Source organism: Diceros bicornis, chromosome 6 (assembly GCF_020826845.1).
Source record: "Diceros bicornis minor isolate mBicDic1 chromosome 6, mDicBic1.mat.cur, whole genome shotgun sequence".
NCBI lineage: Eukaryota > Metazoa > Chordata > Mammalia > Perissodactyla > Rhinocerotidae > Diceros > Diceros bicornis.
The window spans coordinates 5,447,873-5,460,991 of NC_080745.1; the positions used below are offsets into that span (position 1 = coordinate 5,447,873).

Sequence of the window (13,119 nt, forward strand, 5' to 3'; positions counted from 1 at the left end):
ATTAGACATTGATTGCTAAATGTACATTTGTCTACTTTTGGCTTTTCATTACAGGAAAACTAAAAGGTGTTTTGGGTATATTAGTAAACGTGTTTTATTAAAAGATTGTACTATAAAGTAACATATTTCTAGAAATTATGAAGTGTTTATAAATTTTCCAAGCCACAAGATACTAATGTAAAAGAAAGTTTTTAATTGTTTACTTAGTTTTTACTTACAAATTAAGGTTTCTAAAGGTTAAAATTTCTAATTAGTATATGTGATTGAAGCTACTAAATATTAAGAAAAATATGTCTGTGCACAAGTAAGATGTATAAAGGTACAAAGAATGGAAATATTTTGTTTGATTGATTAAGAAAGATAAATTTGTCCTCAAATACTAGGAGGGAAAAGAAAGACATGGGACAAATTCTGAATGTAAAAAGAAAGTTATAGGTTTGTGGAAGAGGAATTCTGGAAAAAGAGTTTTATGCATGGTCAAGTTGGCTAAGATTAAAATGAATTTAATTAAGTAAATGAGTTTTAATAGCAGAAGTAAGCTAGTGCAAAATTAAAATTTGGTCTTCTGTCTCTTAAAAGGATAATTTGCTTAAACTTGATAAAGAGGTTATGAAAGATTTTTCTTTACCTTTGGGTAAGTCTACCTAAAAGACAGAAAAAAAAAAAAAAAAACTTAAAATAATTTCCTGTGTTCAAAAGACTGAGGTCTCTCTATTAAGGCTTTTTGGACTGGTAATGCTCTGTTTGCTTTGACTTTTTATATTTTTGACAAGCTCCCCAAAATTCATATCTTAAATAAAGTCTTTTTTTTTACTTTTTTTCTTTGAGAATTTTCAAAGGGCCCGGAACTTCTCAAAGAAATTTGCTCTCTTCCTGTAAGGAGAAAGATACTTACCTTATTAGGCTTATTCAGTATGTTAAATTACATGGAAAACATTGTCAGACAAGTGATGATAAGTCTGCTTAGGTGCTATTATGTGAGTAAATGTTATTGATATAGGTGTTTTAAAATTGTATAACATTACTGAAATTCTGATCTGTCCTGGTTATCAGTCATAATTCTGGTTATTATTAAAGTGTTGTATGTCACAAAATTAACCAAATTTCTCTGTCAATTGCCATTTTGAGGTCTTGTTGTTTACAGACTTATTTCTTTGCTCTAATGCTTTTGCAAAATGTTTCAACTTCAGAAAAATTCATGGAAAGGACTCTGACATTTACACTGGAGTACAGGTTTCTGACAAACTTTCTGATCATAAAACTGAACTGGGTAAGAAATTACAGAAATCTGATGGAGAAACTGATAACTTCATGAAGCTGCTAACAAAAAGATTGGGATCAAGAATGGATTACACAGGACTGAATGAACTGATAAGGATGATTATAATTTTTATGATTTTTCGTTTGAAGTATTGCTGAATTTTTAATGTTTTGTTTTTTCACATTTAAGGAAAACTTTTTCTCTTTTCTCCTGAGCTAGCTATGACTTATAGCAATTTGGTAAATGATACTTTTGTAAGTAAAATTGAAATATTTATCTTTTTCTCTCCACCTGATCCCTCCAGGATTTGGAAACTCTTAGTAAATGAGTATTGTTGTTTTCATGGCAATATAGTTATTTGCATAAGTTCAATAAGAGTCTGTTCTCCTTATAACAGGACACAATTGAAAACACTGGTTATATTACCAAGGTTGTGACTGAAACATCATATTTGCGATGTAACCATACAGCTTTTGAGAAATGAAGATTGGACTTTATGGAATAAAGCCACGTGGAAATATTGGCCTGGTACCTTATGTTCCAAGCAGCACTTACCAGGATGAGTAAAGAATGTCACTTATCCGGCAGGTACAAGGAAACTCGAAATATTTTGGGGGAACCTCGGAAGAGAGGAATTCACCCAAATCTGTAGGTATTGCAGGCGAAGTCTGATGACAAAATCCTTGGCTTGGCTTTCCTGGCCTCAAGAGACCTTTAAAGTTCAATCTGAGATTCCTTATAAAAAGTTCCAGCAAAGCAGATTTAAAAGAGCCTATGTGATTAATTGCTATTCTTGCTGTACTTATGTAAATAATTGGGCCAACTTTATTGGAACTAGACTTATTTTGCAAACTAGTTAGTTTTAATTTGGCTATCTTAATAAAAATGAGAGTGATTTGAGAGAGAAAAATTATATGTCAGTAAAAACTATAGTATACATTTGGGGATATTAGATCCTAGTTTTGTTAATTGTCTTTTGAGGTTTTTGTTTTATATCTGTTGACTGGACTGGATCCTGATTTCTTCTAGTCTGCTGAAATATCTGGCTACAGATCTCCAAACTAATGTTTTTAATTTTTTTCCCATCATTTTCATTTGAAATCACTGAAAACTGAACCTGCCCTTTTTCCTGAAGCCTTACAAACTGAAGCTGATGGACTTGATATAAACTTAAGAGATTACCCGATGACATCATCAGAGACATTTTAAACTGCAAAAGATGCTTTGACGCTGACATCTAAAACCTTCTTAACTGGCTGTCCTCTAAACTCAAAAACTGCTTTACAACTTGCTCCAACCATTAACCTTTTTTTTCTTTTGTTTACATAGAAATGCTCCTACTAAATATTTGATTGCTTGCTTCCACAATATAGGCGTAACCTTGAGAGCTCACCTACATCACCACCTTCCAAAAGGAACTTAATCACTACCTTCCAAAAGGAACTTAATTGAACTGATCTATTATCAGGACTAAAAAATGTGTTCAGTGAGATAAAACAATCTACCAACTCAGCTTCTGGACTATGAAACTTCTTTAAGTATCAAAAGGACTGTGAAACTTGTATTTTCAAAGGCGGGACTGTGGGAGATCAATATTTGGCTCACCCTGAAATATATATCTTTACCTTGATTGTTTTCTCTGAGGGACATTTGACCTCCCCCACTAACTGTCTAAAGAATTTGACATGGTGGCTCCTTCCTGGAACAGATCTTCTATCACGATGGCTGTAAAGATAACGTAGGATAAATGTTACAGTAGGAAAGGCACCAACAAGCCCATCTTATCGGAAGTTCTGTCTCTCTGGCCACATTCTCTGGATGGCCCTGCGAGGAGTTGCCAGACAAACATTTACATTTATAAGGGAAATCTCCATTTGTAAAGGTATCTCCCTCTCTGTTTTGGGAAGAGAGGGGGGTGGCCTCATTTCTAGAGGCTTATCAATGTGGAAGGTGAGGCCTTAAATCTGCATAATAACCTTACTCTTGTTTACTGTGCTTTAGTGGTAATCTCCTGTAACTGACTCCCCCCATCCCCAACATCCTCCTTTGTCGTTGGCTGAACATGGTATTTAAGACGAGAATTTCTGCTGTTGTGTGGAGAAACGCAGTGTCCCTGCTTTCTCCCATGTATACATGTTATTACACTTGGTATTATTTTCTTCTGCTAACCTGTCTTGTTAATTATTTGGCCAGCCATAAGAACCTTAAGGGAAAGGGCAGAGAGGGATTCCTCCTCTTCCCCCAACACCTCATATAAGGATGTAGTGAGCCAAATTTAGAGTGAGAGAAACTCTATAGGACAAATGACCTGACTTCTTCAAAAAACAAATGGCTTAAAAAAAATAAGGATGAGGATGTAACTTTGAGATGAAAAGAAACTTAAGAGATCAACCAAATGCAATGTGTGGACACTGTTTGGATCTGGATTTGAACAAATTGCCTATAAAAAGAACGTTAGTGAAACACGTAGGGACATTTGAACCTGTTCTGGAAATTAGTTGATACTAAGGAATTTTTGTAAATTTGGCTAGGTGTGATGTGGTGATAGTTTGGCTTATGGTTCAGCAATTGGTCATCCTCCTACAACCCATGTCCCTCAACTGTAGGGGATGTAGAGGGGAGGAGGAGAGAGGTGCAAAACTCCAGAGAGGAGATGACAACAGCCTCAGTCAAGGGACGGCGAAGGCTTAGTGGGAAGGGATGAACCACAGAATGTTTTTTCTCTCTCCATTTCTCCCATTGCTTCCTCCCCGTACAGTTCTACCTTTTCTTACCCTCAGCTTTACTTATCCTGTTGCCTCTTCTTAGGAAGGCTTCCCTTGGCCTACCCTTGTCTTCTTTCCATCCTACCTTTGGCCTGCCTCCTCCGGGAAGCTCTCTCCGCTGTAGCACACACTTTTGGCCCCTTCTCTGAAAGCCCACAGTACACCCTGAATTTACAGCAGTAGGTACATGTCAGCCCTTGGTCAGCTGCTCATCTCCACAGTTAGATAAGGGCTCTTTGAGGGAGGGCCGGGGCTGGGTCTGTATGTGTGCTGCACCCCTCTTATCCTGTGTGCTCAGAAAAGGTTTGCTGACTGAAAAGTACACCAGAAAAAGATAATTTCTCCTGGGAAATACATTTGCCTAGAGATGGGGTGGCCCCAGCAGTGCCTGTACCAACTGGAGTTTGACGGCAATGAGAGCACCAGGTGGGAACCTGCAGACCCCCGGGAAGGTAATGAGTGATGTGGCTTTATTTCATCATGTTGCATTCCTGATCATGGCACTTCAGAGATGCTCTCCTGAATGACGAGGCAGGACTCCCGGCAGAGAAGACGCTGGTCTGCGCCACCACAGTGGTCTTCAACCCTGGTCACATGTTAGAATCACCTGAGGGGCTTAAAAGTCAGTCTTCATGCACAGCCCTCCCCACCCCTTGCAGACTAATTAAAACAGAATCTCTAGAGGGTGGGGACCCAGGCATCTTATTTTTAAAAATCCATCCAGATGATTCCAACAGCAGCTAAGGTTGAGAAGCACTGGGCTGTGGAAATCTTTGCTCGACTACAGAGCTGGGATTTAATGGAGTCATTTACAAAGCTGCCAGCTGTTCCTTGTTGGCTGTGCCAACAGAGAACAAGCCTATAGTTTTCTATTTCTATAAAACCATCAATAGGATAAAAGGGAAGGTTCTTAAAGCCATAGGCTTCAGGAGAAAATTGGGGTCTGGGCTTAGCTGCCAAGAGGAGAAATTCAGAGGGATGGGAGGGGCCTCTTTGCTGAAGAAAAGGGGGCTGGGCAATCATTTTGGATGCTTTAAAAGTCTGTTTTGGGAAGGAGGCTGGAGCATGGGGTGGAAGAACAGTGGACAGGAGGCCAGGAGGAAGGGCATCTACCTTTGGGATTCGGAGTCAAGGAAGAGCTCTGCCAGTCTGAAGAGGCCTCTGCTGCCTGGAGCCCAAGGTCCCACCCACTGCTTCCCTCTACCCTGGGGTTAAAGTGTCATTCTCGATGCGGGCCCTGATGAAGGTTCTGAACCACCGCCAGCCCTTGCCAAGAGGGTGTGACCTGCTGGGGTGTAGCTGAGAGCCGAATGGGGCAGGTCTGTGTGGCTGAGGGGTGCGGGTAAAAGGAGAGAAGGGTTAGCCCGCCAGGTGACCCTCCTCTCAGGGTCTCTCCCTCTTAGCACTTGCTACCCTGTAAGACCACCGAGTGGGTAAAAGGTATGAATTACTTACATGATACTCAAAGGACAAAAAGTGACACATTTCCTAATTTTTTTCAATAATACAAAGTCCAGTTCTGAGATCCAGCTCATAAGGAAGCCAAGTCCCGACATTTTTGGGCTCTCCTTAGACAAGCTCCCCGAGGCTCATGCGATCCACGGTGGCCGCCTATGTCCTTTCCTTTGCTCCATCTGCCTACAGCGTCACTGCTTCCCTGGGAATGCTGCTGTGATGATGTCCTGGTTCTCAGTAGGAGCAGAAACTCAAACCCTTTCCCTTCAGCAGCTGATCTCCAGGGGCTGGAATAACACTTCTCCAATCCCCAGTGTTCAAAGCTGCAAACCACTCCCCTTAGACTAGCCGTTCTCATTGGATTCACCTGGGGAACTTCAAAAACTCTGACGACTGGCTCTTGCCTCAGATTTTCTGATTTAATTGCCTGGATGTAGTCTGGGCATAGTGACTTTTAAAAGTTCCAGGTGGTTATAACCTGCAGCCAAGATTGAGAGCCACTGCCCAATTCCTCTTCGTTGGGCACAGAGAAGATGCACCAACCCAGCAGCCTGCAGAGCGTGAGTGGTTAACATCAACACAGGACACCAGGTCTCCACCTGCCCAGATCCAGTGTCTTTAAAAGCCTTGCGCAGGCTGAAGACAGGGGCTACAGGGTGGCCTTAAGTGGACAGTGTGGGACTACTTGCCCAGATTTTTGAAAACAAAAGCTTACTCAGGTAATCACCCAGCAGGTAAAGGAAGCCCAAGCCTTCAGGACTGAAAGCCATGGCTATCTCTTTTGGGGAATAACATACAGTTATTTCTAAACCAGGTTATAGCATATCTCTAACAAATCCTCCTGCTACACTAGTTTACTTGTCTGTATCCACCTTGAGTCCCAGTTTCACAGGACTGGGGACCTCGTCTGTGTCTACTGCTGTAACCCTACCTTACAAGACAGGGCCTGGCACTCAGCCAGTCACTGTTACAGGAACAGATGAATGTCTAAACAGGTGGATGGATGGGTGGATACGCGATGAGCATATGGATGGATGAACCAGATACATGGCAAACCAGCCTCTCACTCAGGGTTTATGGCTCTTTTCAAAAGCCAGAATTGGCGAGGGACATCTGAAAGCAGAGCAACCAATAAATTCAATTTTTGAAAAGGCCAGAACCTCAGAGCCCTGGGAAGTTTTGTTTTAGCGATTCACGTGGTTGCAATTTAAGATTTTATAAGAGTAGCCACAGCCTCAGCCTCTCTGTCTTGTGACGTGCAGACCCCACCACTGAGGAGCGGAAAGAAAGCGCATTCCTAAGAAAGCCATCAAACTCAAAGAGTGACCTTTCAGATATGATTTATAAGAGAAGAAAAAAAATGCTGCAATGAAAAGAATAAGATTTTTTTCTTTCATTCTTTTCCAGCTACCTTTATTCCTGGAGGAAATATCTTTGAGCTGCCTTTTATTCCATCATTGTGTAGGGCTTCTCTCTGCATCCTGCCCAGAAGGGAATTCCCCAGGGCAGAGACACCTCTGAGCTGGTGGGGGAGATGGGAGGATGTGAGGTGGCTGCTGTCAACTCCTGTCCTGACCTGGTTTCATTCCAGCTGTGCCTAATCAGCATGCAGGCCAGAAAGCTTCTCGCTTCTCTTCCTACTAAGTGAGTAGAAGCAGTCCATGTCCCTGAAGCACTGTCCACGTCTACCAGGAACACTGGATCCAGGCCTGTCCATACAACCACGTCTTCGGTGGCTGGCTGGTTCTTTTGCCCTACGGAAGCTTTTACAACCTGATGTTGGTCGGCCTATAGGACAATGGGTGAAGAGTTCAATAAGAACTCCTGGGTCAGCAGTCTGTTACACAACCTGATCAGCTCTCACCTCTGACCCCTAACCCTTGCCCAGGCAGAGACTGAGCCCACCTAACCTTGCTTTCAGCCATTGTCATAAACCATAAGCCAATCTCTCGGGGGCATTGGTGCTCTGTCCCTGTTTGAAGTAGTGAGTGCACCAGATGATGGTTGAGATGTGCCCAATGTTGAACCTTTCTAAGGGGGGGCAGTCAACTATCGATCCTCAACACAGACAGTGCTGGATGCTAGCACCATAAAGGAACCGGTGAACCGAGAAGGGATGTGTTATTTTGAGGCTGTGAACTTTCCTCGTTGGCGTCCTGCTCTGTGTCAGGCTCTGTGTGTTACACATTTTATCTTCTTTAATCCTCACAACAGCCCTGCAAATGAGCATGATCACCCATCTCACAGGAGAGGAAGCAGAGGCCCAGAGTCATACAACTAGTAAGTGAAGGAGCCGTGTTTAAAATCTCAGCGTGTCTGATGCAAAGCCTAGTGACTGACACCAGAGGGTCCCCGCAGAAATTCCCAAGGCTCCGCAGGGCACCCGTAGAAGAGGTGGAGGGGCGACACGTGGGCAGGGCACTGGCCTTGCCAGGCAGTGTCAGGAAGAACAAGGCCCCCGAGAATTGGGACTCAACAGTGGGTGCCAAGGACAGGTGGGCTCAAGGGCCTGTTTGGTTTTGTCTGGAGTTAGTTGAACAAGGACGGAGTCTGCCTGCTGTTTCAGGTGAGGCTGACAGATGGAGCTGCAAGCACGCTATTTTGCTTCCCATTCTCTCTGGGGGCACCACTTCATGTAGCCACCCAATTTGGATGGGAGAACCAATACAGAAGGTCATTAGATAGACCCTCAGAGACAAATGGCATCATTCAGATAAAATAAATTTTAACAGGAGTGAGTCCCCAGTTCACCAGTAGGTTCATAACATCAACCAGGCAGGAAAGTCAGAAGAGGCAGAGCTTTATGCCCTGCCCAAAAAAGGCTGAGGGTTTTAGTCTCAGTGCTCATGAGAGCATGGGCTCTACTAGGAGAAACAGTGGCACCAGAGAAAAGATGAGCAGTTTTGCTTTATAGAGATCCCTCCGGAGGGCTGGGTTGCACTGTTCAGACTACATTTGGTCAATTAGAGCATCTATAGAAAAACATTCATTCGTTCATTTATTCCAAAGTATTAGTGAGCATCTGCCAGTGTCAGGCACTCATGGATTTCCTAATCTAATGTAGAGACTGATAGTAAAGTGCAGAAATAACAAGACTGATTCAGATGCTGATATAAGTGCATGAAGCAATTGAAATGGGGGTTATGTCAGAAAGTAACTGGTGAGTGGAGTCTACTTTAGATTGGGTGGCCAGGAAAGCCATCTTTGAGGAGGTGACATTCAAGCTAAGGTCTGAATGACAAGAAGAAGCCAGCCATGTGGAGATCCAGGTAAAGGGAACAGCAGTGGACAACCTGAGGCAGGAGTAAACCTGGTGTGTCTGAAGAACAGACATAAGGAATTGAGCTTTAGTCCTAGTTGGTGGGAAGTATGGCAGGGGTGGCTAATTCACCAAGACCTTTCTTCTTCTGGGTGCCCAAGTCTTGTATATTTTCTAGTCACTGTTGATATTAGGTATGACTATCTGATTAAGTTTCAGCCAGTGGAATGTGAGTGCCAGTAATACATGACACTTCTGGTCCTGGCCTGTAAAAATCCCCCACACCTATTTTCCATGTCCTTTTTCCTTCTGCTGATTTGATGAAAATTAGCAAGGAGATATTAGGAGCCATGTTTTGAAGATACAAAAAATATTCTTAGTTTATTTTTTGGAAGGGCAGATCAAGATTCCTGTTTTGGAGACATTAGTTTTGAGATGCCATTTAGACATACACAAGTGTTTGCCCACCACTAAGTTAGAAGGCACATGGTCTAGAAGACCATCCTCACTTATGACACCAACTGCAGGTTTGGGGACTTTAAAAAATCACCTTCGTGTTTAATAATTCAGTAGAAGGACTCACAGAATCCACTGAAAGTTGTTATACACATGTTTATGGTTTATTCCAAGGAAAGGATACAGATTAAAATCAGCCAATGGAAGAAGCTCACAGCAGAGTCCAGAAGTACCCAATATGGAGCTTCCACTGTCCTCTCCTCATGGAGTCTGGACAGCATCGCTCTCCCAGGTTCAAGCTGTGACAATATGCATGGAGTGTCATCAACCAGGGAAGCTCATCTGAGCTTTGGTGTTCAGAGTTTTTATTGGGGCTCCATCTCGTAGGCATGATTGATTGCTCATGTGGCTGATCTTAATTTCCAGTCTCTCTGGTTGTGCTGATTGCACGTAACTCAAATCCCCCACCCTAAGTCACATTGTTAGACTATTTGGTGTCATCCAAGACTCTCAGGCAAATAAAGACACTCCTATCAGGCATGGCATTCCAAGGGCTTAGAGATAACCTCCCAGAAGCCAAAGGCAAAGACTAGACCTCTTCTTGGGCAAAGTTAAATGCTTTACTACACAACATCCAAATGGAAATGTGAAGTAAACAGTTAGATATATGAGTCTGGAGGTCAATGGAAATATCCGAGCTAGGGCTAAAATGTTTGGAGGTATTAGACATAGGGATGTTATTAAAAGCCAAGGGTAGATAGAGGAGGTGTGAAGGCCTAGGACAAAGCCTGGGCATCCCACCATTTGGAGGCATCCAAAGAGCCTGAATTAACAAAGGACACTGAGGGGTATCAGCCAGTGAGGTAGGAGGAAACTAGACACTTTCAGAGAGACTCAGAGAGAGAGAGATACCAAAATAGTTAAAGTTGTCAGAATCATAAATGCAAGAGAGTTCGAAGGAAGAATAATTACTAGTATTTAACGGAATGCTTAATATGCATTAAGACTTACGTTTGCATTGTGCACAAAACTATGAGCTATCTTCTCCTGTAAATTCTCCATTTTATAAAAATTACTAACATTTAGTAAGTGCCTAATATGAGTTAAGATTGGTGTTCACATCATGCATGAGACTCTATGAGGTATCTTCTCTTAAATTCTCCGTATTACAGAACAGGCATTCAGTCTTAAGAGGGTAAAGTAACTGGACAAGGGCCAAACCAGATTCACTCCATGTTCTCCCGACTTCAGAGCCCTTGCAATTAAGCACTATGCCACACAGTTTCAGTGCAGGCGTTGGGTACTGAGGAAGGAATGGGGAGGTCCTTAGTGGAGACAAACAGTGTTTTCTGCAGGGCCACCATTTGGAAGCAGACATAGAACTGCTCTAGGTAGCAGCAGAGGGCAGACCCAGGGCCTACCCTGGTCTCTGAGAAGACTTCACCTGATATATGGAAGACTTCCCAATAGCCAGGGCTCTCTGAGTCAGGCACAGGTGATGGAGGAGGTGTCCAGGCTGGTGAGCCATGGTCAGGGAGGGTGGACATATGTCCCTCTTCCAGTTCATCCTGCTGTTCCTCATATGGGACAGGCCACTACTGGGGTCCAAGCTTTGTTTCCTTCTATGCTTTTGAGGCCATGAAGTGTAATCCAAATACCACAATCACCCACTCCTCTCAAATTTTTCTTCCTGAATCTTCAGTTTTCTTAAATAGAAGTCAGATAATCAGTGAGCTGCAGCTGGGTGATGGCATGTGGTTGTCGCCATATAGTGCTGTACTGAGTATTAATGATGCGCCAGGTGCTGTGTTCGGTGCATCGCAACAACCCAATGAGGTAGGTGATATCATTCCCATTTAAAGGTGGAGAGACTTCAGAAAGGTGAAGTTGCAGAGCCAGGATTCAAACTCCAGCTGGCCTGGCCCCAAAGCTTGTCCACTTAACCCCTGTGTATAACTCTGACCACATCCTGGGGTTACTCTGACCAGATTCCTTGAGGTTGTCATTGGGCTAATGTGCAAGTTGTCTTGTCAACCTCATTGGTTAACTGTGGGATTGCTGTGTTTCTTCCCTTAAGCCACTGGAGATAAATAACTAGGTATCGATGTTTTGGTGAAGGCCCAACAGCAGAAACATTAGCTGTTTCTGAGGAATAACGTGGGCCTTCCTTGAGCATCAGCTGTGGGCAGTGGGGGAGAGATGCCCCACCCACATCTGTAGCCACCAGTGTTTGTGCCGACCCTGACACTCAGCCAGGTCTCAGGCTGGGAGGTGGATGTGCAGTACTCATGTATAAATAACTGAGTCTTCAGCTTCATGCTGTTTTTTTGGCTAATGATCCTTTGTGACCAAAGCACTGTTCAGTTAATGAAGTGTAAATAATACTCTGTAATCTCACGTGATTCTCCTATCAGGCCTGGAGGCACATAAGGCTGTGCTATTGTTCCTGTTTTACAGGAGAGGAAACTAAGACCCAGAGAGGTTGAGCAAAGTGTGGGAAATTACATAGTTTGTTAATAGCACAATGGGGACTCCCACGTGCTTTCTGCTCCCATGCTGCCTTCCCAAGGGAGGAAAGCTACCTACCAGCCTTGCCCACAGGCCAGGAGGGAAGAGTTCAGCCTTATTGCAGAGTTGGAGAGCTGAGTGTGGGAGGGGGAAAACCCAGAACAGCAGCTATTGTGTTTCTCTATGAGAAACATTCTAAAAATTTGATTATCCCCAGATCTAAACCAAGCATGGCAGCTGGGCTAGTACCTAATTCTTAGGCTTGCCCATGCATGGAGGAAAATGGGATATTGAAAGTTTAAATGGTGTTATTGTCACGTTAATGCAGGAGCTCGGAGTGATTACCCTGTGAAATTTACCTGGCAGCTCAACAGTGAAATTGAAGCTAATTAATTTTGCTTGACTTGATGGAATCCTCCTCATTCTTAATCCTCTCTCTGCTCTTTGACACAAGATGAGTGAGGGGATGTGGATGGAAATGTAATCTGTAATTTGCAAAGTAGCTTCTATGTATGGCCACCTGGCACTTCCCCTAGCCCACGCTTGGTTTTCAAGCACAGACATTCTCTTCTGGTGGGATCTGGGTGAAAAGGAAGCTGGAGCTCATAGGGAATTTCATTCATTTCATTCAGTAGGACTGTAGAGGAGCTGAAAATAAGGAGTCTGCAGGAGGAAGGAGAAGGGGATTTAAAAGTCTAGCTATGCAGATTTGATGGAGAAATTCAGACAATTTTTTAAAGCTGAAAAAGTTCTCAGAAGTCATCTATTCTATTCTAGCCCTCCCTGATAAAATTATGGCAATCTTCGAGGTAGTTTGGACTGAAGTCTAGGAACCTGACCTGAAAGGGGAAAGCTTGGGCAAGGACCCATGGGACTATTGTCCAGAGCTTGGTAAAGTCCAAGGGTTGAGGGTGACATCTGAAAATGATCTGTGGCGGCAGCGATGGGGAACAGCACCTGATCTGGCCAGCATGCATGGGCCACTTGGATCTGACTGGACCATGACTGACCGTATCTAGATGCTTTGGTTCGTGGGGGGACCCCTATAAGGCCAATGTTAGGGTTCTGCCTGGGCTACTGTACCTCCCTAGGTCTCAAGCTTAAGGAGCAGAGCAGCAGGGGTCCCTCCAGCTGTGGCTACATGTCCCCAAGGCTCCTTTTGGGGAAGCTTGTAGAATATTTTGCTGATGAAAAATCAGGGCTCTTCCTCAGCTTAAGCCGTTTCTCAGAAGTCTCTTTGCTTCCTGTGCTGGGCCCTGTCTTTAGTGCTCCACCAGAAATTCTGCTCCGTAGCCTGGGTAAGTGACAGGAAGCAGGCTTCCTGTATCTCGCCATTCTTGCTGCCCTGGTCACTGGTCTCTGCCCTCCGAGGAACACCAGCTCATGAAGGGCTGTGTTTTCAAGATAAGACACTT

The 13,119-nt window shown here is 43.6% G+C and overlaps 1 long non-coding RNA gene across 1 annotated transcript; it reads left to right on the forward strand.

The window, feature by feature from the left end:
• The first annotated feature begins 329 nt into the window (after positions 1–329).
• On the forward strand, positions 330–3,429 carry LOC131406753 (uncharacterized). Its single transcript, XR_009220340.1, has 2 exons — positions 330–1,500; positions 1,659–3,429. It is a non-coding gene; the product is annotated as an uncharacterized LOC131406753 (long non-coding RNA).
• The last annotated feature ends 9,690 nt before the right edge of the window (positions 3,430–13,119 follow it).